This window comes from Pseudophryne corroboree, chromosome 4 (genome assembly GCF_028390025.1).
Source record: "Pseudophryne corroboree isolate aPseCor3 chromosome 4, aPseCor3.hap2, whole genome shotgun sequence".
In the NCBI taxonomy this organism is placed as follows: Eukaryota; Metazoa; Chordata; class Amphibia; order Anura; family Myobatrachidae; genus Pseudophryne; species Pseudophryne corroboree.
Genome location: NC_086447.1, coordinates 187,477,406 through 187,504,554, shown reverse-complemented (window position 1 = coordinate 187,504,554; position 27,149 = coordinate 187,477,406). Strand labels below are relative to the sequence as shown.

At 44.7% G+C, this 27,149-nt stretch overlaps 1 protein-coding gene and 2 long non-coding RNA genes across 7 annotated transcripts in view; 1 reads left to right on the top strand and 2 right to left on the bottom strand.

The window, feature by feature from the left end:
- Positions 1 to 27,149, bottom strand: part of PIK3CB (phosphatidylinositol-4,5-bisphosphate 3-kinase catalytic subunit beta) — a 403,067-nt gene that overhangs the window by 307,099 nt on the left and 68,819 nt on the right. The gene's annotated exons all lie outside the window — the stretch shown is intronic.
- Positions 7,309 to 7,812, bottom strand: LOC134911242 (uncharacterized). The gene is made up of 3 exons (XR_010176424.1): positions 7,750 to 7,812; positions 7,603 to 7,662; positions 7,309 to 7,391 (listed from the first exon to the last, which is right to left on the bottom strand). It is a non-coding gene; the product is annotated as an uncharacterized LOC134911242 (long non-coding RNA).
- Positions 12,763 to 13,286, top strand: LOC134911240 (uncharacterized). Its single transcript, XR_010176423.1, has 3 exons — positions 12,763 to 12,825; positions 12,913 to 12,972; positions 13,184 to 13,286. It is a non-coding gene; the product is annotated as an uncharacterized LOC134911240 (long non-coding RNA).

The window sequence follows — 27,149 nt, the reverse complement described above, 5'->3', positions numbered from 1 at the left end:
TATTTCAGAGAAAGTACCATCTCTGTTTTTATTTTGAGGGAGTCAGCTGACGCCCCTTATCTTGGTGAGTGTTGTCATATATATTTTATATTGTAACCTATACAGCACATCTGATACATTGTCCCCTTCACTCGTGGCGCAATATTATTCCTTTTTTGAGATATATATCTCTTATTGAGTAAGTTAAGAAAATATGCATCTAATGGATATAGACTCTGTGATAGTGTAGGACCTGTATGAAGGTGGGGTACCTTGAATCGGTATACAGGCTTCCGTGCATTGGCCAATCCACCAACTAAACCCCCATCATTTATTTATTGAATTGTTGAGGATAAGTGAGTTTACTTTGGTGAGTGCTGGGTTCTCTGTTTGTATTTATTAGAGCGATGTGGTCATGGGCTACATGCACCCCGCCCTGTGAGTGGTAAGTACAGCTGTGTACCCCGCTTCTGTGGTGGAGAGTGCAGTGTTACATGCACCCCACCCTGTGAGTGGTAAGTGCATAGCTGTGCCCCGCTTCTGGTGCGGTGAGTGCTGTGGTTTTTACTCTGTGTATATGAAGGGGTTAATCTATGGTTAGCTCTTATTAACCGTGGCCACTAGCTTTCTCATGCACCCCTGTGTGGACTTTATTATCCTGAACCTGTCTCAGCTGTTTTTTAGCAATCATCTTTGAGCCAGTGCAATAGGTGACTAGTGTGCCTTTAAAAGCCATAAAGTCTGTGGCAGGTACACATTACATCTAGCAGGCAGATGATGCAGCAGTGTGGTAGTCAGGTTTTAAGACTCTGTGATAGTGTAGGACCTGTATGAAGGTGGGGTACCTTGAATCGGTATACAGGCTTCCGTGCATTGGCCAATCCACCAACTAAACCCCCATCATTTATTTATTGAATTGTTGAGGATAAGTGAGTTTACTTTGGTGAGTGCTGGGTTCTATGTATGTATGTATGTATGTATGTATGTATGTATGTATGTATGTATGTATGTATGTATGTATGCATGCATATATATATATATATATATATATATATATATATATATACGCACACATACAGAAAGAACAAATGAGGGGCGCGGAGTATAAGTAAAGTGCTTTAACAATTGCTTTAATTGTAGTACATAGATACATACATATCAGTTCAATATACACGGCTCAGTCGGTCACCCTCGGTGTCTTCGGATAACATCCGATGCGGAAACCTTCTGCCAGCAATATTGGCTAAAATTACCTTCAGTCTGTGTGTATAAGGTGTATATGAAACATAAATGAATTGTGTGAATGTAGACACACTGTGTTTAATGCACAAAGTCATAAAAAATATTGGCTAAAATTACCTTCAGTCTGTGTGTATAAGGTGTATATGTAACATACATGAATTATGTGCTTAGATTTAGGTCCCATCACCATGATATCTCATTATGGTATGCAATTATTTCAAAATACGGAAAAATCCGATATCCAAAATACCTCTGGTCCCAAGCATTTTGGATAAGGGATACTCAACCTGTATACATATTACTTTTGTGATTCCATGTAAACATGTATCAATACAGAACTCATGACGGTCTATTTTCTTAATAAATATCCTCCCTTTTTCTTTTCTCCTTCTCTTTTAGGATATTATTTTATCTTTTGTGAAGAGTGAGAGCTGTATTGTGCAAACAATAGCAGCTCTTGTGAATATATATTTACTACAATCACTTATTGTTTTTAGTGAAAAATGTCTTACAATCTGCAGTTTAGATTAAACAAAAAAGTCGATTTAGTTGGTGGTTAATCTGTGTGTGTTGTGGATAATTATCTAATAGCTGTATTGTCAACTGTAGTGTTAATTAGCCATTTCAAATACATCAGGAGGATCTCTTTATGTATGAAACATTTATGATTGTAGTTACTAATCAGGCTAATTAGAGCAGGCTTATATGGTTCATGCTATGAGAGCGTTCAGACAATTGGTGTGATCAAGCTCAGCGGGAAACGTACGTCACCGACCGTTAACCTGGACGTACACTGTTTCCGGGCACGTGGAATCCATACCCGACCCGGCGTCTGGGCCTAAGAGCGGCTCCCTGCACAGCGACACGGGTTCTCAGCAGCCATCTCACCCGCACTCTAATCAATAAGACCTTCAGGGCGGCTCTCTCATCCCGGAGAGATCACCTACCTCCTCTGCAATGTGCTAGCACAACAGGGGAGGAGGTGTTTTATCTCTGGGACAGCAGAAGCCGCTCACTCTTCATCTATTCTCCGTTCCGGCGTTAGAGTCTCTTCTCCGCTCTCATTGTCTCCATTCACTCCCCTCAAGCATATGGGACAAAAATAAGAATTTACTCACCGGTAATTCTATTTCTCATAGTCCGTAGTGGATGCTGGGGACTCCGTAAGGACCATGGGGATTAGCGGCTCCGCAGGAGACTGGGCACAACTATAAAGAAAGCTTTTAGACTACTGGTGTGCACTGGCTCCTCCCACTAAGACCCTCCTCCAGACTTCAGTTAGGATACTGTGCCCGGAAGAGCTGACACAATAAGGAAGGATTTTGAATCCCGGGTAAGACTCATACCAGCCACACCAATCACACCGTATAACTCGTGATACAATACCCAGTTAACAGTATGAGAACAACTGAGCCTCTCAACAGATGGCTCAACAATAACCCTTTAGTTAAGCAATAACTATATACAAGTATTGCAGACAATCCGCACTTGGGATGGGCGCCCTGCATCCACTACGGACTATGAGAAATAGAATTACCGGTGAGTAAATTCTTATTTTCTCTAACGTCCTAAGTGGATGCTGGGGACTCCGTAAGGACCATGGGGATTATACCAAAGCTCCCAAATGGGCGGGAGAGTGCGGATGACTCTGCAGCACCGAATGAGCAAACTCAAGGTCCTCCTCAGCCAGGGTGTCAAACTTGTAGAATTTAGCAAACGTGTTTGACCCCGACCAAGTAGCTGCTCGGCAAAGTTGAAGAGCCGAGACCCCTCGGGCAGCCGCCCAAGAAGAGCCCACCTTCCTCGTGGAATGGGCTTTTACTGATTTAGGATGCGGCAGTCCAGCCGCAGAATGTGCAAGCTGAATCGTACTACAGATCCAGCGAGCAATAGTCTGCTTTGAAGCAGGTGCACCCAACTTGTTGGGCGCATACAGGATAAAGAGCGAGTCAGTCTTTCTGACTCCAGCTGTCCTGGAAACATAGATTTTTAGGGCCCTGACTACATCCAACAACATGGAAACCTCCAAGTAATTTGTAGCCGCAGGCACCACGATAGGTTGGTTCAGATGAAAAGCTGATACCACTTTGGGGAGAAACTGGGGACGAGTCCTAAATTCTGCCCTATCCATATGGAAAATCAGATAAGGGCTTTTACATGACAAAGCCGCCAATTCTGATACACGCCTGGCCGAAGCCAAGGCCAACAACATGACCACTTTCCACGTGAGATATTTCAAATCCACGGTTTTCAGTGGCTCAAACCAATGTGACTTTAGGAAATCCAACACCACGTTGAGATCCCAAGGAGCCACTGGAGGCACAAAAGGGGGCTGAATATGCAGCACTCCCTTAACAAAAGTCTGAACTTCAGGTAGTGAAGCCAGTTCTCTCTGGAAGAAAATCGATAGAGCCGAAATCTGGACCTTAATGGAACCCAATTTAAGGCCCATAGTCACCCCTGACTGTAGGAAGTGCAGGAAACGGCCCAGCTGAAATTCCTCCGTTGGGGCCTTCCTGGCCTCACACCACGCAACATATTTTCGCCATATGCGGTGATAATGGTTTGCGGTTACTTCTTTCCTAGCTTTAATCAGCGTAGGAATGACTTCCTCCGAAATGCCCTTTTCCTTCAGGATCCGGTGTTCAACCGCCATGCCGTCAAACGCAGCCGCGGTAAGTCTTGGAACAGACAGGGCCCCTGCTGCAGCAGGTCTTGTCTGAGTGGTAGAGGCCATGGGTCCTCTAACATCATTTCTTGAAGTTCCGGGTACCAAACTCTTCTTGGCCAATCCGGAACAATGAGTATAGTTCTTACTCCTCTTCTCCTTATTATCCTCAGTACCTTTGGTATGAGAGGAAGAGGAGGGAACACAAACCGATCGGTACACCCACGGTGTTACTAGAGCGTCCACAGCTATCGCCTGCGGGTCTCTCGACCTGGCGCAATATTTTTCTAGCTTTTTGTTTAGGCGGGACGCCATCATGTCCACCTGTGGCTTTTTCCACCGGTTTACAATCATTTGAAAGACTTCTGGATGAAGTCCCCACTCTCCCGGGTGGAGGTCGTGCCTGCTGAGGAAGTCTGCTTCCCAGTTGTCCACTCCCGGAATGAACACTGCTGACAGTGCTAACACGTGATTTTCCGCCCATCGGAGAATCCTTGTGGCTTCTGCCATTGCCGTCCTGCTTCTCGTGCCGCCCTGTCGATTTACATGGGCGACCGCCGTGATGTTGTCTGACTGGATCAGTACCGGCTGGTTTTGAAGCAGGGGTTTTGCCTGACTTAGGGCACTGTAAATGGCCTCAGTTCCAGAATATTTATGTGCAGGGAAGTCTCCTGACTTGACCATAGTCCTTGGAAGTTTCTTCCCTGTGTGACTGCTCCCCAGCCTCGAAGGCTGGCATCCGTGGTCACCAGGACCAAGTCCTGTATGCCGAATCTGCGGCCCTCTTGAAGATGAGCACTCTGCAGCCACCACAGCAGAGACACCCTTGTCCTTGTCTAACAGGTCCCACTGAAAGGTTCTTGCATGAAAAATGCCGAATGGAATCGCTTTGTAGGAAGCTACCATTTTTCCCAGGATCCGCGTGCAGTGATGCACCGACACCTGTTTTGGCTTTAGGAGGCCTCTGTCCGGGAGAAACACTTTTCTCTGTTCTGTGTCCAGAACCATCCCTAGGAACAGCAGACGTGTCGTAGGGACCAGCTGTGACTTTGGAATGTTTAGAATCCAGCCGTGCTGTTGTAGCACTTCCCGAGATAGTGCTACCCCTACCAACAACTGCTCTCTGGACCTCGCCTTTATCAGGAGATCGTCCAAGTACGGGATAATTAAAACTCCCTTCTTTCGAAGGAGTATCATCATTTCGGCCATTACCTTGGTAAAGACCCTCGGAGCCGTGGATAGACCGAACGGCAACGTCTGGAATTGGTAATGACAATCTTGTACCACAAATCTGAGGTACTCCTGGTGAGGATGGTAAATGGGGACATGTAGGTAAGCATCCTTGATGTCCAGTGATACCATGTAATCCCCCTCGTCCAGGCTTGCAATAACCGCCCTGAGCGATTCCATCTTGAACTTTGATTTTTTTATGTATGTGTTCAAGGATTTTAAATTTAAAATGGGTCTCACCGAACCGTCCGGTTTCAGTACCACAAACATTGTGGAATAGTAACCCCTTCCTTGTTGAAGTAGGGGCACCTTCACCATCACTTGTTGTGAATACAGCTTGTGAATTGCCTGTAACACTGCCTCCCTGCCTGAGGGAGTGGTTGGCAAGGCAGATTTTAGGAAACGGCGGGGGGGAGACGTCTCGAATTCCAGCTTGTACCCCTGAGATACTACTTGAAGGATCCAGGGATCCACCCGTGAGCGAGCCCACTGATTGCTGAAGTTTTTGAGACAGGCCCCCACCGTACCTGGCTCCGCCCGTGAAGCCCCAGCGTCATGCTGTGGACTTAGAGGAAGCGGGGGAGGACTTTTGCTCCTGGGTACTGGCTGTATGCTGCAGCTTCTTTCCCCTACCTCTGCCTCTGGGCAGAAAGGACGTTTAACCCGCTTGCCCTTATGGGGCCGAAAGGACTGTACCTGATAATACGGTGCTTTCTTTGGTTGTAAGGGAACATGGGGTAAAAATGTAGACTTCCCAGCTGTTGCTGTGGAAACGAGGTCCGAGAGACCATCCCCGAACCACTCCTCACCCTTATAAGGCAGAACTTCCATGTGTCGTTTGGAATCTGCATCTCCTGTCCACTGCCGAGTCCATAACCCTCTCCTGGCAGAAATGGACATTGCACTAATTTTGGATGCCAGCCGGCAAATATCCCTCTGTGCATCCCTCATGTATAAAAGTGCGTCTTTTATATGCTCTACGTTTAGCAATATAGTGTCCCTGTCTAGGGTATCTATATTTTCTGACAGGGAATCTGACCACGCAGCAGCAGCACTGCACATCCAGGCTGAAGCAATAGCCGGTCTCAATATAACACCTGTGTGTGTATATATAGATTTCAGGATAGCCTCCTGCTTTCTATCAGCAGATTCCTTCAGGGCGGCCGTATCCGGAGACGGTAGTGCCACCTTCTTTGACAAGCGTGTGAGCGCTTTATCCACCCTAGGGGATGTTTCCCAGCGTGACCTATCCTCTGGCGGGAAAGGGTACGCCATTAGTAACCTCTTAGAAATTACCAGCTTTTTATCAGGGGAAGCCCACGCTTCTTCACACACTTCATTTAACTCTTCAGATGGAGGAAAAGCTACTGGTAGTTTTTTCTCTCCAAACATTATACCCTTTTTTGTGGTACCGGGGGTAACATCAGAAATGTGCAACACATTTTTCATTGCCTCAATCATGTAACGTGTGGCCCTACTGGAAGTTACATTAGTCTCATCGTCGTCGACACTGGAGTCAGTATCCGTGTCGACATCTGTGTCAGCCATCTGAGGTAGCGGGCGTTTTAGAGCCCCTGATGGCTTTTGAGACGCCTGGGCAGGCACAGGCTGAGAAGCCGGCTGTCCCACAATAGGTATGTCGTCAAACCTTTTATGCAAGGAGTCGACACTGTCGTGTAAGTCCTTCCACAGCACCATCCACTCAGGTGTCGACCCCGCAGGGGGCGACATCACGTTTACAGGCATTTGCTCCGCCTCCACATAAGCCTCCTCATCAAACATGTCGACACAGCCGTACCGACACACCGCAAACACACAGGGAATGCTCTGACAGAGGACAGGACCCCACAAAGCCCTTTGGGGAGACAGAGAGAGAGTATGCCAGCACACACCAGAGCGCTATATAACACAGGGATCCCACTATCAATGAGTGTTTTCCCTTATAGCTGCTTTTTTATATATATCTATATATCTATATATCTATATATATATATATCTATATATATATCTATATCTATATCTATATATATCCTTGGAAAGTCCTGCACTCTCATCAATATATGGTAACGACGGCGGGTGCTCCTAATGACCAAAGAGGCCACCAATATACCGCAACTACCACCTGGGTGGAAGGTGCACTCACGCCCAGAAATCAGTCTCTGAATTCACTTGTACATTCAATATAATTTTATTCAGGTTCACTGTTGATGCCGTTTTTCATCGACGTTTCGGTCCATGTGAGGACCTTTATCAAGATTGGCACTTAAAACACCTATACAATCAGAAACAATTAAAATTAATATGTATAAGAACCCAGATTATTCAACACCAGCACCACCAGTGCCTCCCAGGCCCTAAGGACTGTCACCAAACAGCAAAATCGTGCTTTAAAAAATATCTCAATCCATGTGTGATTTAGAGACGCCTCCACCCTTAGATATCACCTTACACTGAGTAAATATTCTTTCTCAACAAGTAGTTACCTGGACAACATACCAGATCACACTGATGTACTAGATAGCTTTTTCAACATAGTGAAGATGCTGCAAGAAATGATAACCTATTAGATAAATTACAAATAACTAAATGGTATAAGGCAAACACCTAAGGCCACCCATTGAAAATCATACCTAGTCATTTATAGGAACAGCACATGGCAGCTGAAGGCTCAAAGCATATTTCAAACACTAAATCTGTAATTAAAAGGCAAAAAAGAAATGATCACCAACCATAGTCCTATGTCAGAGAGTAGCTGCAGGAGAACCATACTCACTGTTCAAGTGTCCAGAGCCAAATGAGAGCTGCATGTAGTTCAGCCTCAGCTGACAGCTATTTAAGGATCAACCACAGGAAGTGCCAATTAGAAAAATTAACATAGACTAAACCACGCTTCAAAAGATTGCTGCTCAGAGATCACAACCAGACCCACTGAGTAAATGCTACAAAGCCTACAAGACAGGCTAATGATGTATCGCTAGGATAAGCGACTTAAATATGGGAAAATTTTGTAGTTTAACGTGGCAAAAGCCGGAGACGCGTCTTTTGCGTTCCACCGGCAGGAAGTCCCTGCGTTCCACTCAGCGGAAGTACCGCTACTCTGCGTTCCACCGGCGGGAAGTCCCTGCGTTCCACTCGAAGGAGAAGCCGTTGCTCGGCTCACCAACGGACTACATACTCATAGAAAAAATGTGTAACTAGATGAGGGGTGCTCACAAATGGCGAACATCCACCCGGGTTAGAAGTTCAATAATCCAGTCCGCACATAACTTGAGAAAACGTGGGGATCACAACTACTATCCGCTTAGCCGGAAGTGACATCATACACTATACTGGGCTAGCCCATGTGGAGGCTGTCAATCACCAGAAACGTCACGTATAGGTCAATAAGAAAATAGGATAATAAGAGGGCCCCAGATCCAATGACCACACTCACCCAATACATCTAAACCGACATACATCTAGTCAATAGAACATATTGAATACTACACATTAGTATAATATTATAGCAAAAAAGTTTTAGTGATAATAGGTGGTCAAGGGTACAGGGGGTGGTGCGATCATTGGATTCAATGAGCCCTCATGACATGTCAAGGACCTGGGATGGCTCCGGGAAACATAAAAAACATATAAAACATAAGCAAAGACACATAAATAGATGCCCTTACTTTCTTAATCACTATACACAGAAAAAACATACATAAAAAACATAAAACATAAAACATAAAAACACAAGTTCAGACCCACTCCTTATATGATAATCATATCAGAATGCCCTTCGTCCTCAAAACACAAGACATCTCCAATAGAATCCAACATCCGAAAAGGAATTGGACTCTAAAGAAAAATGTTAAGGGGGTTGGCCTCATTGAGGCCCCTTGGAGACACCGTGTTGAGTTTGTGTATCCAAAAACTTTCCCTCTGTTTGAGCAATAGGGTACGATCACCTCCACTTGTGGGTGGAGGTACCCAATCGATAAGCTGGCACTTCAGGGCAGATACTTGGTGTCTAACTGACACGAAATGTCGTGCTACGGGTTTATCAGAAGAACCCACATTAAGGGCCGTATGTATAGATGACCGATGGTTGGCCATCCGGTCGCGAAAAGGACGCGTCGTCAATCCGACATAACATAACCCACATGGGCATTTTAGAAGATAAATAACGTGGTCCAATCGACAGTGTAGATGATACCTGATAAATATTTTTTTCCCTGTGTGGCGATGATACAAAAAGGAACCAGTGATCATAGATCTGCACGTAGTGCACCCCCTGCAGGAAAAGCTGCCAGGTTTGGCCTGCATAAGCTGGATGTGGGACTTGTTCTGTTCGGGGAATGTCGTGGGTCTCATTAACAATTGTTTTAGGTTAGCCCCTCGTTTATATGCAACCATGGGAGCTGGTGTTTTCAGGAACGGCAAATTGCTGTCAGTGGCTATTATTGGCCAATGTTTCCGTAGGGCTTTTCTAGTGGCATTTGTAGAACTATCAAACTGAGTGGAACAGATCATACGATTATTGCGAGTAGCATTTCTAACCTGTTGTCCGTTAAAAATGCTATTCGCTTTATTGAGGCAACGTGTAAGAATACCTCTAGAGTACCCTCGCTCAAAAAAGCGAGAAGTAATTTCAGTACATTGCTGGTCTTTGAGTGTTGGGTTGGAATTGATCCTAATAGCTCTGAGATAAGGGAGGAGCAATAGTCGTCCAAGATTGGACAGACTATGACATTGAGATCAACCGACAATTATCAGATGATATGACCTACCAGAAATTAACCACCAATCCGGTTCCCAAAATTAAATCTAGGATCGACCAATTTCTGAAGTTAGGTTTTGAGCAGGGGTATATTAGTGAGGACCTATTAAATTATCTGACTACTAATTCACCAAGGTGTCCTATCCTATATACACTGCCTAAGATTCATAAAACATTAGTTCATCCTCCCGGCAGACCCATTATTGCCGCGGAAGGCTCTTTGTTACAGCCGATTGCTATCTTTGTTGACAGTATCTTACAGCCTTTGGTACTAAAAACTGACAGTTACTTAAAGGACACTGGGGATTTCCTCACACATCTACGTAAGTTTACCAAACTTAGTGAACATACTCTTTTGGCTACAATGGATGTAGGTTCCCTCTATACCGTCATACCACACCATCAAGGTATGGAAGTTATACGCAAATTCCTTTCCAGCTCTCCCTGCAAAGATTACCCCACCGAGTTTGTGTTGGAATTGACCTCACTGGTTCTGACGTGCAACCACTTTATGTATAAAAATGATTATTTTCTCCAAATTGCCGGAACTGCGATGGGGTCTAATTTGGCCCCCGCTTACGCAAATTTGTTCATGGCGCATTATGAAAATACTCATTTGCTGCCTAGATATGGGCACAAGATTGCTTTCCTTAAACGGTTCATCGATGACTTCTTTTTGCTTTGGGAAGGCACAGAGTCTGAATTTCTTGACATGGTGAACCAATTGAATGCATTAGATAGTCCCATCAAGTTCACATACTCTGTATCTGCCACTAATATCAATTTCCTGGATGTCAGCATCACCAGAACTGGTGATCGACTGGACACCTCCATGTACCGTAAACCTACGGATCGCAATCTGACGCTGCACGCAAATAGCCACCATCCCCCAGCTCTTAAAGAGGGATTGCCCATATCCCAGTATCTCAGAGCTATTAGGATCAATTCCAACCCAACACTCAAAGACCAGCAATGTACTGAAATTACTTCTCGCTTTCTTGAGCGAGGGTACTCTAGAGGTATTCTTACACGTTGCCTCAATAAAGCGAATAGCATTTTTAACGGACAACAGGTTAGAAATGCTACTCGCAATAATCGTATGATCTGTTCCACTCAGTTTGATAGTTCTACAAATGCCACTAGAAAAGCCCTACGGAAACATTGGCCAATAATAGCCACTGACAGCAATTTGCCGTTCCTAAAAACACCAGCTCCCATGGTTGCATATAAACGAGGGGCTAACCTAAAACAATTGTTAATGAGACCCACGACATTCCCCGAACAGAACAAGTCCCACATCCAGCTTATGCAGGCCAAACCTGGCAGCTTTTCCTGCGGGGGGTGCACTACGTGCAGATCTATGATCACTGGTTCCTTTTTGTATCATCCCCACACAGGGAAAAAAAAATATTTATCAGGTATCATCTACACTGTCGATTGGACCACGTTATTTATCTTCTAAAATGCCCATGTGGGTTATGTTATGTCGGATTGACGACGCGTCCTTTTCGCGACCGGATGGCCAACCATCGGTCATCTATACATACGGCCCTTAATGTGGGTTCTTCTGATAAACCCGTAGCACGACATTTCGTGTCAGTTAGACACCAAGTATCTGCCCTGAAGTGCCAGCTTATCGATTGGGTACCTCCACCCACAAGTGGAGGTGATCGTACCCTATTGCTCAAACAGAGGGAAAGTTTTTGGATACACAAACTCAACACGGTGTCTCCAAGGGGCCTCAATGAGGCCAACCCCCTTAACATTTTTCTTTAGAGTCCAATTCCTTTTCGGATGTTGGATTCTATTGAAGATGTCTTGTGTTTTGAGGACGAAGGGCATTCTGATATGATTATCATATAAGGAGTGGGTCTGAACTTGTGTTTTTATGTTTTATGTTTTATGTTTTTTATGTATGTTTTTTCTATGTATAGTGATTAAGAAAGTAAGGGCATCTATTTATGTGTCTTTGCTTATGTTTTATATGTTTTTTATGTTTCCCGGAGCCATCCCAGGTCCTTGACATGTCATGAGGGCTCATTGAATCCAATGATCGCACCACCCCCTGTACCCTTGACCACCTATTATCACTAAAACTTTTTTGCTATAATATTATACTAATGTAGTATTCAATATGTTCTATTGACTAGATGTATGTCGGTTTAGATGTATTGGGTGAGTGTGGTCATTGGATCTGGGGCCCTCTTATTATCCTATTTTCTTATTGACATATACGTGACGTTTCTGGTGATTGACAGCCTCCACATGGGCTAGCCCAGTATAGTGTATGATGTCACTTCCGGCTAAGCGGATAGTAGTTGTGATCCCCACGTTTTCTCAAGTTATGTGCGGACTGGATTATTGAACTTCTAACCCGGGTGGATGTTCGCCATTTGTGAGCACCCCTCATCTAGTTACACATTTTTTCTATGAGTATGTAGTCCGTTGGTGAGCCGAGCAACGACTTCCCGCCGGTGGAACGCAGAGTAGCGGTACTTCCGCTGAGTGGAACGCAGGGACTTCCTGCCGGTGGAACGCAAAAGACGCGTCTCCGGCTTTTGCCACGTTAAACTACAAAATTTTCCCATATTTAAGTCGCTTATCCTAGCGATACATCATTAGCCTGTCTTGTAGGCTTTGTAGCATTTACTCAGTGGGTCTGGTTGTGATCTGAGCAGCAATCTTTTGAAGCGTGGTTTAGTCTATGTTAATTTTTCTAATTGGCACTTCCTGTGGTTGATCCTTAAATAGCTGTCAGCTGAGGCTGAACTACATGCAGCTCTCATTTGGCTTTGGACACTTGAACAGTGAGTATGGTTCTCCTGCAGCTACTCTCTGACATAGGACTATGGTTGGTGATCATTTCTTTTTTGCCTTTTAATTACAGATTTAGTGTTTGAAATATGCTTTGAGCCTTCAGCTGCCATGTGCTGTTCCTATAAATGACTAGGTATGATTTTCAATGGGTGGCCTTAGATGTTTGCCTTATACCATTTAGTTATTTGTAATTTATCTAATAGGTTATCATTTCTTGCAGCATCTTCACTATGTTGAAAAAGCTATCTAGTACATCAGTGTGATCTGGTATGTTGTCCAGGTAACTACTTGTTGAGAAAGAATATTTACTCAGTGTAAGGTGATATCTAAGGGTGGAGGCGTCTCTAAATCACACATGGATTGAGATATTTTTTAAAGCACGATTTTGCTGTTTGGTGACAGTCCTTAGGGCCTGGGAGGCACTGGTGGTGCTGGTGTTGAATAATCTGGGTTCTTATACATATTAATTTTAATTGTTTCTGATTGTATAGGTGTTTTAAGTGCCAATCTTGATAAAGGTCCTCACATGGACCGAAACGTCGATGAAAAACGGCATCAACAGTGAACCTGAATAAAATTATATTGAATTTACAAGTGAATTCAGAGACTGATTTCTGGGCGTGAGTGCACCTTCCACCCAGGTGGTAGTTGCGGTATATCTATATATATCTATATCTATATCTATATCTATATCTATATCTATATCTATATCTATATCTATATATATATATATATATCTATATCTATATCTATATCTATATCTATATCTATATATATATATATATATATATACATATATATATATACATATATATATATATATATATATACATATATATATATATATACATATATATTTATATATTATCTATACTGCGCCTAAATTTAGTGCCCCCCCTCTCTTTTTTACCCTTCTGTAGTGTTCAGACTCCAGGGGAGAGTCAGGGAGCTTCCTTCCAGCGGAACTGTGAGGGAAAAATGGCGCCAGTGTGCTGAGGGAGAAGCCCCGCCCCCTTTTCGGCTGACTTTCTCCCGCTTTTTCTGGAATACTGGCAGGGGTAATTTTACATCTATATAGCCCCTAGGACTATATATGATGTATATTTGACAGCCAAGGTGTCATATATTGCCCTCAGGGCGCCCCCCCTCCCAGCGCCCTGCACCCATCAGTGACCGGAGTGTGAGGTGTACATGAGGAGCAATGGCGCACAGCTGCAGTGCTGTGCGCTACCTTGGTGAAGACCGAAGTCTTCTGCCGCCGATTTTCCGGACCTCTTCGTTGCTTCTGGCTCTGTAAGGGGGACGGCGGCGCGGCTCCGGGAACGAACACCAAGGTCGGATCCCTCTGGAGCTAATGGTGTCCAGTAGCCTAAGAAGCCCAAACTACCACCTGTTAGGTAGGTTCGCTTCTTCTCCCCTTAGTCCCTCGCTGCAGTGAGTCTGTTGCCAGCAGATCTCACTGTAAAATAAAAAACCTAAATATACTTTCTTTCTAGGTGCTCAGGAGAGCCCCTAGTGTGCATCCAGCTCAGCCGGGCACAAGAATCTAACTGAAGTCTGGAGGAGGGTCTTAGTGGGAGGAGCCAGTGCACACCAGTAGTCTAAAAGCTTTCTTTATAGTTGTGCCCAGTCTCCTGCGGAGCCGCTAATCCCCATGGTCCTTACGGAGTCCCCAGCATTCACTTAGGACGTTAGAGAAAGTTGTGGCGCCGGAACATCTATTCCAGTGGTTCTCAAACTCTATATTTAGGACCCCACACAGTGCATGTTTTGCAGGTAACCCAGCAAGTGCACAGGTGTATTAATTACTCACTGACACATTTTTAATGGTCCATAGGTGGAGCTAATTATTTCACTTGAGATTCTGTGAGGAGACCTGCAAAACATGCCCTGTGTGGGGTCCTGAGGACCGAGTTTGAGAACCTGTGATCTATTCTATCCAACAGCACATAAGTTTTATTATTTAAAATCACTGGTGTGTTAATCTGCTGTAAATGTGTTTGGAAATAACAGTGGTGAATAATTTGGTTGATTACTTTATTGCGTTTTCTAGCATTAACGTGGTATTTTGAAATATACCTATTCTTACCTGTTTAACAATGTTAAATCAGACGTGAAGAATATATACGTATGTCTGTTCTGTAAATTTTTTCCAAGTAGCAGTGGAACTGTTACATTGCTTTTGGTTTTGAATTGAGGTTACTCAGTAACTGGTGTTTTTTTTTTTTTTTTTTTTTGGTCCGCTCAGCAACAGAATTGTAGCATCACCTCAGTTTCCCGTTTAGTGGTAACAGAGAAACATTGGTCTTTGCTCTATTCCAGGCTTTTTCACTCAGTGTGCCGTGGCACACTAGTGTGCCGCAACCAGTTGCAAGGTGTGCCGTGGAGCCAGAGCCGCATCCTGCACCTTCAGAGTGAACTGTTGGCCTGGGCACTTTTTAGAGGATCAGTCGTGCTCCGGCCGTGACCTATGCCTTGAAGACACGGCGGTGAGATATCATAGGTCACGACTGCCATGTCTCACCACCTAGCCAGCCCACCCGCCTGCCTACACATCTTCCAGTTCCCGCCTGCATCCACAGCTTTCCTTGACCACCCACATCCACACCTGCCCGACAGTGCCCTGCTCAGTATTTGAAGCACTCCACTATGAACAACCCCCGCCACTGAGGGACAGGAAAGAGGACAGCTGACCGATCTGTTTTATTTCTCCTGTGGGGAGCAATATGACTTATGTGGGGAGAATAAGGATTTATGGGGGGAGGGGGGGGGGGGGGGGGACACAATGTGAATAATTCATTTGGGGAGTAATAGGATTTACGTGGGGAGCAATGTGATTGGCTACACAGAAAAAAAACCAATGTATATGTGGATTTTTTTATTTTTTTTTACTGTGAGGGCCAATGTGTGTTTTTTGTTTTGTTTTTTTCTGTGGGGAACTGGTGGAGTGCCTTGGCAATTTTAAAATGTTGTTCCGTGTACCGCGAGTAAAAAAAAAAGGTTGAAAATCACTGCTCTATTCTGACCAGTGGCAACAGTGTTGAAGCCTCAGAACACACTGGGGACTGCTTGATTGTGTCAAGTTAAATATGCCGGTTATGTTATTAATATCGTGGCGAATTCAGGGTCATCATTTAGGACAGAAAACGTTTCTAATACTTTGCCTTTTATGTGAGCTGATATTTATGGCAAATTCAGGGTCATAATTTATGACAAAAAACCGCTTCCAATGTTTTGCCTTTTATGTGTGCTGATATTTAAATATTTTTCTGCATATCAGTGATTTGTGTTTTATCACAACATTCTGATTATATTGTATCACAGAACTGTATTATCAAAGGACATATTTGAATGCATTTGTATTAAATACTTTGTTGAGTACATGCTGGCTTTTTATAGATCAGCGAGTAGTGCTCCGCTATATACACAAAGTCCTGAATGTGACTTTAGGATCACAAATTATAGCAGAAAGCGCTTTAAATACTCTATTTACGTGCACTGACCTATATATGATTTACTTGTACATCAGTGAGCTGTGGTTGAATTTTTGTTATGAGAACTATATTAGAGAATATATTGTAGGTAATTATTCTGTTGTCCACATGCCGACTCTTATACAAATCTTGTTAGGCTAGAAAGGAGTGCCCCGTTACAAAAATGTTGTGTATTTTATTATAAGAACGCTCAGCAGGGAGCAGCTGATAACAGGTTAGATTGAGATCAAAATTTAAATATTAAAAGGATCTCAATAACATGGTACATAAACCTGTATACAATTTGTTTATATTTTCACCTTGCTGATACAAAATTATCGTATTTGTTTTTTCCAGGCTGACAATTGATTGTCCTCTAATGCCTATTAATGAATTTTTAGAAATATAGAAAATAAGAATTTACTTACCGATAATTCTATTTCTCGTAGTCCGTAGAGGATGCTGGGAACTCCATAAGGACCATGGGGAATAGCGGCTCCGCAGGAGACTGGGCACAAAAGAAAAGCTTTAGGACTACCTGGTGTGCACTGGCTCCTCCCCCTATGACCCTCCTCCAAGCCTCAGTTAGGATACTGTGCCCGGACGAGCGTACACAATAAGGAAGGATTTTGAATCCCGGGTAAGACTCATACCAGCCACACCAATCACACCGTACAACTTGTGATATGAACCCAGTTAACAGCATGATAACAGAGGAGCCTCTGGACAGATGGCTCACAACAACAATAACCCGATTTGTTAACAATAACTATGTACAAGTATTGCAGATAATCCGCACTTGGGATGGGCGCCCAGCATCCACTACGGACTACGAGAAATAGAATTATCGGTAAGTAAATTCTTATTTTCTCTGACGTCCTAGTGGATGCTGGGAACTCCGTAAGGACCATGGGGATTATACCAAAGCTCCCAAACGGGCGGGAGAGTGCGGATGACTCTGCAGCAACGAGTGAGAAAACTCCAGGTCCTCCTCAGCCAGAGTGTCAAATTTGTAAAATTTCACAAAAGTATTTGACCCTGACCAAGTAGCAGCTCGGCAAAGTTGTAAAGCCGAGACCCCTCGGGCAGCCGCCCAAGATGAGCCCACCTTCCTTGTGGAGTGGGCTTTTACAGATTTTGGCTGTGGCAGGCCTGCCACAGAATGCGCAAGCTGAATTGTACTACAAATCCAGCGAGCAATAGTCTGCTTAGAAGCAGGAGCACCCAGCTTGTTGGGTGCGTACAGGATAAATAGCGAGTCAGATTTTCTGACTCCAGCCGTCCTGGAAACATATTTTCAGGGCCCTGACAACGTCCAGCAACTTGGAGTCCTCCAAGTCCTTAGTAGCCGCAGGTACCACAATAGGCTGGTTCAGATGAAACGCTGAAACCACCTTTGGGAGAAATTGAGGACGAGTCCTCAATTCTGCCCTGTCCGTATGAAAAATCAGGTAAGGGCTTTTACAGGATAAAGCCGCCAATTCTGACACACGCCTGGCTGAAGCCAGGGCCAACAGCATGACCACTTTCCATGTGAGATATTTTAAGTCCACAGTGTTGAGTGGTTCAAACCAATGTGATTTTAGGAAACCCAAAACAACATTCAGATCCCAGGGTGCCACTGGAGGCACAAAAGGAGGCTGTATATGTAGCACTCCCTTAACAAACGTCTGGACTTCAGGCACTGAAGCCAGTTCTCTCTGAAAGAAAATCGACAGGGCCGAAATCTGGACCTTAATGGATCCTAATTTTAGGCCCATAGACACTCCTGCTTGCAGGAAATGCAGGAATCGACCCAGTTGAAATTCCTCCGTCGGGGCCTTTTGGCCTCGCACCACGCAACATATTTCCGCCAGATGCGGTGATAATGCTTTGCGGTTACATCCTTTCTGGCTTTTATCAAAGTAGGGATGACTTCGTCTGGAATGCCTTTTTCCTTTAGGATCCGGCGTTCAACCGCCATGCCGTCAAACGCAGCCGCGGTAAGTCTTGGAACAGACAGGGTCCCTGCTGGAGCAGGTCCCTTCTCAGAGGTAGAGGCCACGGGTCCTCTGTGAGCATTTCTTGAAGTTCCGGGTACCAAGTCCTTCTTGGCCAATCCAGAGCCACGAGAATAGTTCTTACTCCTCCCCGCCGTATAATCCTCAGCACCTTGGGTATGAGAGGCAGAGGAGGGAACACATACACTGACTGGTACACCCACGGTGTTACCAGAGCGTCCACCGCTATTGCTTGAGGGTCCCTTGACCTGGCGCAATACCTGTCCAGTTTTTTGTTGAGGCGGGACGCCATCATGTCCACCTTTGGTTTTTCCCAATGGTTTACAATCATGTGGAAGACTTCCGGGTGAAGTCCCCACTCTCCCGGGTGGAGGTCGTGCCTGCTGAGGAAGTCTGCTTCCCAGTTGTCCACTCCCGGAATGAACACTGCTGACAGTGCTATCACATGATTTTCCGCCCAGCGAAGAATCCTTGCAGCTTCTGCCATTGCCCTCCTGCTTCTTGTGCCGCCCTGTCTGTTTACGTGGAAGACTGCCGTGATGTTGTCCGACTGGATCAGCACTGGCTGACCTTGAAGCAGAGGTCTTGCTTGGCTCACAGCATTGTAAATGGCTCTTAACTCCAGGATATTTATGTGAAGTGATGTCTCCAGGCTTGACCACAAGCCCTGGAAGTTTCTTCCCTGTGTGACTGCTCCCCAGCCTCGCAGGCTGGCATCTGTGGTCACCAGGACCCAGTCCTGAATGCCGAATCTGCGGCCCTCTAGAAGATGAGCACTCTGCAACCACCACAGGAGATCCACCCTTGTCCTTGGGGACAGGGTTATCCGCCGATGCATCTGAAGATGCGATCCGGACCATTTGTCCAGCAGGTCCCACTGGAATGTTCTTGCGTGGAATCTGCCGAATGGGATTGCTTCGTAGGAAGCCACCATTTTTCCCAGGACCCTTGTGCATTGATGCACTGATACTTGGCCTGGTTTTAGGAGGTTTCTGACTAGCTCGGATAACTCTCTGGCTTTCTCTTCCGGGAGAAACACCTTTTTCTGGACTGTGTCCAGGATCATCCCTAGGAATAGAAGACGTGTCGTCGGGATCAGCTGCGATTTTGGGATATTGAGAATCCAACCGTGCTGCCGCAGCACTACTTGAGATAGTGCTACTCCGACTACCAACTGTTCCTCGGATCTTGCCCTTATCAGGAGATCGTCCAAGTAAGGGATAATTAAAAAACTCCTTTCCTTCGAAGGAGTATCATCATTTCGGCCATTACTTTGGTAAAGACCCGGGGCGCCGTGGACAATCCAAACGGCAGCGTCTGAAACGGATAGTGGCAGTTCTGTACCACAAACCTGAGGTACCCTTGGTGAGAAGGGTAAATTGGGACATGGAGGTAAGCATCCTTGATGTCCAGAGACACCATATAATCCCCTTCTTCCAGGTTCGCGATTACCGCTCTGAGTGACTCCATCTTGAATTTGAACCTCTGTATGTAAGTGTTCAAAGATTTTAGATTTAAAATAGGTCTCACCGAGCCATCCGGCTTCGGTACCACAAACAGCGTGGAATAATACCCCTTTCCCTGTTGCAGGAGGGGTACCTTGATTATCACCTGCTGAGAATACAGCTTGTGAATGGCTTCCAATACCGCCTCCCTGTCGGAGGGAGACGTCGGTAAGGCAGACTTTAGGAAACGGCGGGGGGGGGAGACGTCTCGAATTCCAATTTGTACCCCTGAGATACCACCTGAAGGATCCAGGGGTCCACTAGTGAGTGAGCCCACTGCGCGCTGAAATTCTTGAGACGGGCCCCCACCGTGCCTGAGTCCGCTTGTAGAGCCCCAGCGTCATGCTGAGGACTTGGCAGAAGTGGGAGAGGGCTTCTGTTCCTGGGAACTGGCTGTTTGCTGCAGCCTTTTTCCTCTCCCTCTGCCACGGGGCAGAAATGAGGAGCCTTTTGCCCGCTTGCCCTTATGGGGCCGAAAGGACTGCGCCTGATAATACGGCGTCTTCTTATGTTGAGAGGCTACCTGGGGTAAAAATGTGGATTTCCCAGCAGTTGCCGTGGACACTAGGTCCGATAGACCTACCCCAAATAACTCCTCCCTTTTATAAGGCAATACTTCCATATGCCTTTTGGAATCAGCATCACCTGACCACTGCCGCGTCCATAACCCTCTTCTGGCAGATATGGACAGCGCACTTACTCTTGATGCCAGTCGGCAAATATCCCTCTGTGCATCACGCATATATAAAAATGCATCTTTTAAATGCTCTATAGTCAGTAATATACTGTCCCTATCCAGGGTATCAATATTTTCAGTCAGGGAATCCGACCAAGCCACCCCAGCACTGCACATCCAGGCTGAGGCGATTGCTGGTCGCAGTATAACACCCGTGTGAGTGTATATACATTTTAGGATATTCTCCTGCTTTCTGTCAGCAGGTTCCTCAAGGGCAGCCGTATCAGGAGACGGTAGTGCCACCTGTTTAGACAAGCGTGTGAGCGCTTTATCCACCCTAGGGGGTGTTTCCCAACGTGCCCTATCCTCTGGCGGGAAGGGGTATGATGCCAATAACCTTTTAGGAATTATCAGTTTTTTATCGGGAGAAACCCACGCTTCATCACACACTTCATTTAATTCCTCAGATGCAGGAAAAACTACAGGTAGTTTTTTCTCACCAAACATAATACCCTTTTTAGTGGTACTTGTACTATCAGAAATGTGTAAAACATTTTTCATTGCCTCAATCATGTAACGTGTGGCCCTACTGGAAGTCACATTCGTCTCTTCATCGTCGACACTGGAGTCAGTATCCGTGTCGGCGTCTGTATCTGCCATCTGAGGTAGCGGGCGTTTTAGAGCCCCTTATGGTCTTTGAGACGCCTGGACAGGCACAAGCTGAGTAGCCGGCTGTCTCATGTCATCAACCGTCTTTTGTAAAGAGCTGACACTTTCACGTAAATCCTTCCATAAGCCCATCCACTCAGGTGTCGACTCCCTAGGGGGTGACATCTCCATTATAGGCAATTGCTCCGCCTCCACATCATTTTCCTCCTCATACATGTCGACACAGTCGTACCGACACACAGCACACACACAGGGAATGCTCCGATAGAGGACAGGACCCCACTAGCCCTTTGGGGAGACAGAGGGAGAGTATGCCAGCACACACCAGAGCGCTATATATATGTTGGGATAACACTATACAGAGTGTTTTTCCCCTTATAGCTGCTGTTTATATTATACTGCGCCTAATTTGTGCCCCCCTCTCTTGTTTTACCCTTTTCTGTAGTGCAGGACTGCAGGGGAGAGTCAGGGAGACGTCCTTCCAGCGGAGCTGTGAGGGAAAATGGCGCCAGTGTGCTGAGGAGATAGGCTCCGCCCCCTTCTCGGCTGACTTTTCTCCCGCTTTTTTCAGGAATCTGGCAGGGGTTAATATACATCCATATAGCCCTGGGGGTTATATGTGATGTATTTTAGCCAGCCAAGGTGTTCATATTGCTGCTCAGGGCGCCCCCCCCCCCAGCGCCCTGCACCCATCAATGACCGGAGCGTGTGGTGTGCATGAGGAGCAATGGAGCACAGCTGCAGTGCTGTGCGCTACCTTGGTGAAGACTGATGTCTTCTGCCGCCGATTTTCCGGACTTCTTGCTTCTGGCTCTGTAAGGGGGCCGGCGGCGCGGCTCTGGGACCGGACTCCGAGGCTTGGCCTGTGTTCGGTCCCTCTGGAGCTAATGGTGTCCAGTAGCATAAGAAGCCCAAGCTGGCTGCAAGCAGGCAGGCAGGTTCGCTTCTTCTCCCCTTAGTCCCTCGATGCAGTGAGCCTGTTGCCAGCAGGTATCACTGAAAATAAAAAACCTAAAACGAACTTTTCCTAAGAAGCTCAGGAGAGCCCCCTAGATTGCACCCAGCTCGGTCGGGCACAAAAATCTAACTGAGGCTTGGATGAGGGTCATAGGGGGAGGAGCCAGTGCACACCAGGTAGTCCTAAAGCTTTTCTTTTGTGCCCAGTCTCCTGCGGAGCCGCTATTCCCCATGGTCCTTACGGAGTTCCCAGCATCCACTAGGACGTCAGAGAAATAAAAGTTAATTTTTAATTAAACTATATAATACCAAAAGAGTGCACCACACATTAAGCCTTCTTTGGTTAAAACCCACTAGTGTTTTTTGCCCTAAATCCCTTAAACTATAAATGCAATACATCTAAAACGGAAGCCCTGGTAAATTGACCAGATTTAAATCCCAATATAAATATAATTGAAAAAAAAAAAAAAAAAAAAAAAAAAAGACTACATACTCTAACTTGGCATCAATATCCCCAACATATTATCCACGATAGCAGAGGTTAATTACACCCCTTTACGCTCTCATATAGGTCAGCTCCTAAAATGATGAGGAAGTCTGGAGATATCGTGGCTCGGCAGATTAGCATCTTATAAAATGACGATTCTCCCAAAATTGATGTACCTATTTCGCACCCATATCTGGTCCTGCAGAAGTTTATTAGCCATGTACATTTAGCGACACTTCGTTATGTTTGGAAGAATAAACCCCCAAGTATAGCTTATAGATGCCTAACGAGAGCTAGGAAATTAGTGTGGGTTGGAGGTACCTGACCTGTGTTCATATCCAATTGCATGCCTAGTAGCACAAGTGAGCGATTGGTCTCTACCGGAGGGTGTGAAGCAAGGGGTAGATTTAGAGAAAGACTTCTATCCCCATTTTAACCTTTTATACCTACTTTGGACTCTGGTTCAACAGAGACCCACTCCACAAAATATCCCCCATACTATTTTAGACTCTCTCAAAGCGTGGGACGTTATGGTAACTTTTTTAAAAGCTTTCTCTACCTTCCCGTAAATTATCTTTAGAGGCTCTATCCAGGTTGATCCAAGATTTAAAATGTTTCTAAATGGCTGCTCTGTGGTATCACTACTGTTGCCGATCTAGTTGAAGGATTTACCATTACTCCCTTTTCCAAGTTACAAAGCCAATTTAATTTGCCCCATACAGAGTTATTTACATGTAACCACATAACACATTGGATTGCTAGTTCGATAAAATCTTCAGGGCCACTACTGCTTCTTCCTCCTTCTAGATTATAGAAATTATCAGCCGGTAACGGTAGAGGATCTATTAGATTTTGGTATACTATAATCCAATACGTTTTGTTACAAGACAAAAACTCCGGCTCAATCGCAGTGGGAAGCGAATTTGGGTTGCATGTTTACGCGGCTACAATGTGAGTCAATTTACCTTGCTACACATGCTAGGTCTAAATACAATAACCACAAAGCAATGTATTTCAAATTCCTTCATAGATTGTATTTTACGCCAGCCAAACTACACAAAACCTGGCCTAGCCACTCAAAGTACTGTTGGAAGAATTGTTCTGAAATTGGGGATATTTTTCATGTATTTTGGACATGCCCTAAGATTCGCCAGCTCTGGAGTGAGGTGTTTGCTTTTGCTTCTAAAGTACTTAAAGTCACTCTCCAAGATTTTCCATTATTGGCTCTTCTACATATTTTACAGACAGATCTTACCCATGCCGATTGCTATGTGTTGGGTCATATCCTCATAGCTACTAGGGCCGCAATAGCCTAAAACTGGAAAAGTCCCCTGACTCCTTCGCTTCTTAAAATAATCTGTAAAACCCAACAGGCCTTTGTGATGGAGACCCACGGTCTGCCCTACATTTTTAATGCCAAATGACCTTTAGTCAAGTGGTATAGCTGGCATGAATATTCAAGTACTAGAGAAGGATCAAATTGTTTGCTTGAATTAGATGATTCATTGGCTTTTAGTAACGGAGTTGTTGCCATTTCCCTTTTTCCTCTATTACTGTTCCGTATGTTATTGTGTAAACGGTTTTATATATTACAGTTGAAGAAGAGTATTAATGCTGAATACAAGTATAGTATAATCTTGTTACCAGAAATATAAAAAGAAAAAAAAAATAGTAATTTTTACCCTATATAGTCACTATTGGTGTGGGGTTTGTATGTTCTCTCCACGTATAAGTGAATTCCCTGCTGGGGGCTCCGTTTTCCTCCTTCTTACTGGTGGGTTAATTTGTTGCAAACCTGGTTTTGCTATTTTACAAATTGGCGCTTTAATCTAGCAGCAAAATCTCCAACAACTCACAGGCTATTACATATAACCTAAAGGGGAGAATTTACCAAGTGGCGTTTTCTTAAAGCTGAGGTGTCTTCGGCGGCTCTCGCCTTTGAACTTAAAGGGGCAATAACAATTTAATATTATCGAGTCCTTAAATCCAGCTGCTGAAACCACCAAGACTGTTTGAAAATCTGAAAACTCAGTGAAGTTACTATTTCTTATAAAGTATTTACCTATAAACGGGAAATGTAAGTAAAAGTTGCAGATTGTTGTTCCATAGGGCTGCTTATATGAACAATAAGAATATCCCTAGTGGGGCTAAGACCTGATTGCTGATGGGTATGTGTTGTTGGGTCGACCCAACTTAGGTCGACAGTCATTAGGTCGCAATGGGCATTAAGTCGACATGCACTAGGTCAACAGGTGAAAAGGTCGACATGAGTTTTTCAACTTTTTTGGGTGTCGTTTTCTTCGTAAAGTGATGGGGAACCTCAAATAGTGCACCGTGTCCACTTGGGCAAGGTGCCTTGCTCGTTACCATTCCCAATTGTAGTCAACGTGGATCGCAAAGTATGAAAATGCACAAAACATTTGGGGGGGGGGGGGGGGCAATGTATATCGGCCTGTCGACCTAGTACAGGTCGACCTTCAGTGGTCGACCTAATTACTGTCGACCTAAGATGTGTCAACCTAACAACCATATCCCCCCTGCTGATGTGATGAAGCCCTACCAATCCTATATGTACTGTATGTAAAACATAAATATACAAGCACTAGTTACAAGGAAAAAATCAAAACTGAATAATTTTGGGATTTAGCAAAAAACTGAATACATTACCCACGACCTCATCTTGTAATACCAATTTCATCAGAAACAAGTATCAAAAGAGACAATAATTAAAAGTTCTAAATATATTACATGGCTAAGAGCACGTGGGTGACCACATATAACACCAACTGTAGATGTGCATGCTGAGCATCTCATTACAAAACCATGGCATTTGTACGGAGTTAGTCTTCCCTTTACTGCTAGAACAGTACCCATTATCCTTTAAATACTTTCCTCTAGACTGTAGAACATGTGGGGATTCACATACATTGAGCCTCAAATACCCCGGAGAGATCAAGGTCTGATGTTGGGGCAGTAAGGCCAGGCTCACAGCCACCATTTCAATTCAATGGCTCCCGGCAGGGTCGTTTTTAGAGTTGGACGAGCCTTGCAATCGCCAGTGTCTGCACAGAATTCCATGGAATATTGTTACAAATGTCCCTCCCAAAATGGGCGCCGCCTCAAAGGAGACAGCAGGTCAGGCCGCAGACGTCCTGGAACGCCACTCTTGGCGACGTCATCTTAGAAAAGAGCTTTAAGAACAGCGTTCCAACCCAAAAATAGCCCTAGATTGCAATCAAGGATAGACACATTTTATATGTGCTTTTCTATTCTATGATCTTTATGTGCCTTTATTACTCCTAGTTATTTCCAGTTCACAAAAACAGCAGCTACAGTTGACCTGGGCAGCTCTAGCTGTGCGGCTATTTAACAAACTGATTTGTTGGAAAGATGGCATCATATGACAGTGCTACGCTGAAAGCCACTGAGCTCTTCCGTATGGCCATGATACTGATCGTTTGTGACTATGGACAAGGGGCCTAATTCAGACCTGATCGCTCGCTAGTGTTTTTTTTGCAGTCCAGCATTCGCATAGTCGCCGCGCACCAGGGAGTGTATTTTAGCTGTGCAAGTGTGCGATCGCATGTGCAGTTGAGCGGTACAAAAAACAATAAAAAATCTTTGTGCAGTTTCTGAGTTGCCCAGAACTTACTCAGCCGCTGCGATCACTTCAGCCTGTCAGGTGCCAGAATTGACGTCAGGCACCCTCCCTGCAAACGCTTGGACATGCCTGCGTTTTTCCAACCACTCCCAGAAAACTGTAAATTGACACCCACACATGCCTTCTTCCTGTCAATCTCCTTGCGAACAGCTGTGCGAATGGATTCTTCGTAAAACTCATCGCACAGCAACAATCTGCTTTGTACCCGTGCGACACGCCTGCGCATTGCGGTGTATGCGGAGTTCTGACCGGATCGCAGCACTGAAAAAAAATTGCTCACGAGCGATCAGGTCTGAATTACCCCTAATAGCAATAGGTGTGGCTGTAAAGGGCAAACGCACAAAATAAAAGAGGGCTTCACATACTTTAGGCGTGTAGTGTATCCTATAATAAGATAGGTTTCAATATTCTCACAATTTCAGTAAATAAAAGTATGGGAGGGCTCTGTAAAATGTTTATAAGTTAAACAAAGAAAAGCCTCTGGTCTAATTACGGGAAAGCATTGTGTTCAGCTGTAGAGCAGAAGAAAATACAGTGTTCATTGATCGCAAACTATTACTCACAAGGGAACAAATGTCCCATTCAATCAGATAACAGGAAACTGTCTGGAGGTGTGCATTGATCACTCACAAATATTCTGCTTATCACTGCCTGGGGAAAACCACCAGACCATCAACATTCTAGAGTGGATCCACAGCCACAGATTTTACTTTACACTCTGCTTTTATGCAAGAAAGAGAACTCAAAGCGCAAACTTAAAACTCCTATAAGTAAGACACTGTGCAACTAAACGCTTATGCTTCACTAACTGTTATAGGCATACAGCATTCAAAAGCACTTTACACGTTCCTTGTGGTCATACTGGCAGCTTCTTCAGAAGGATGTATCGAGATTAATACACCCATGTTTATTAAATTGTTGCTTACTTTGTAAGAATAAAGGCATGCTGCATATCATTTTAGTCCGCATGTATGTGTTTTTTGCATAGCGATATGAATAAGACATTTTTGGCAACAAAAAATGCCCAAC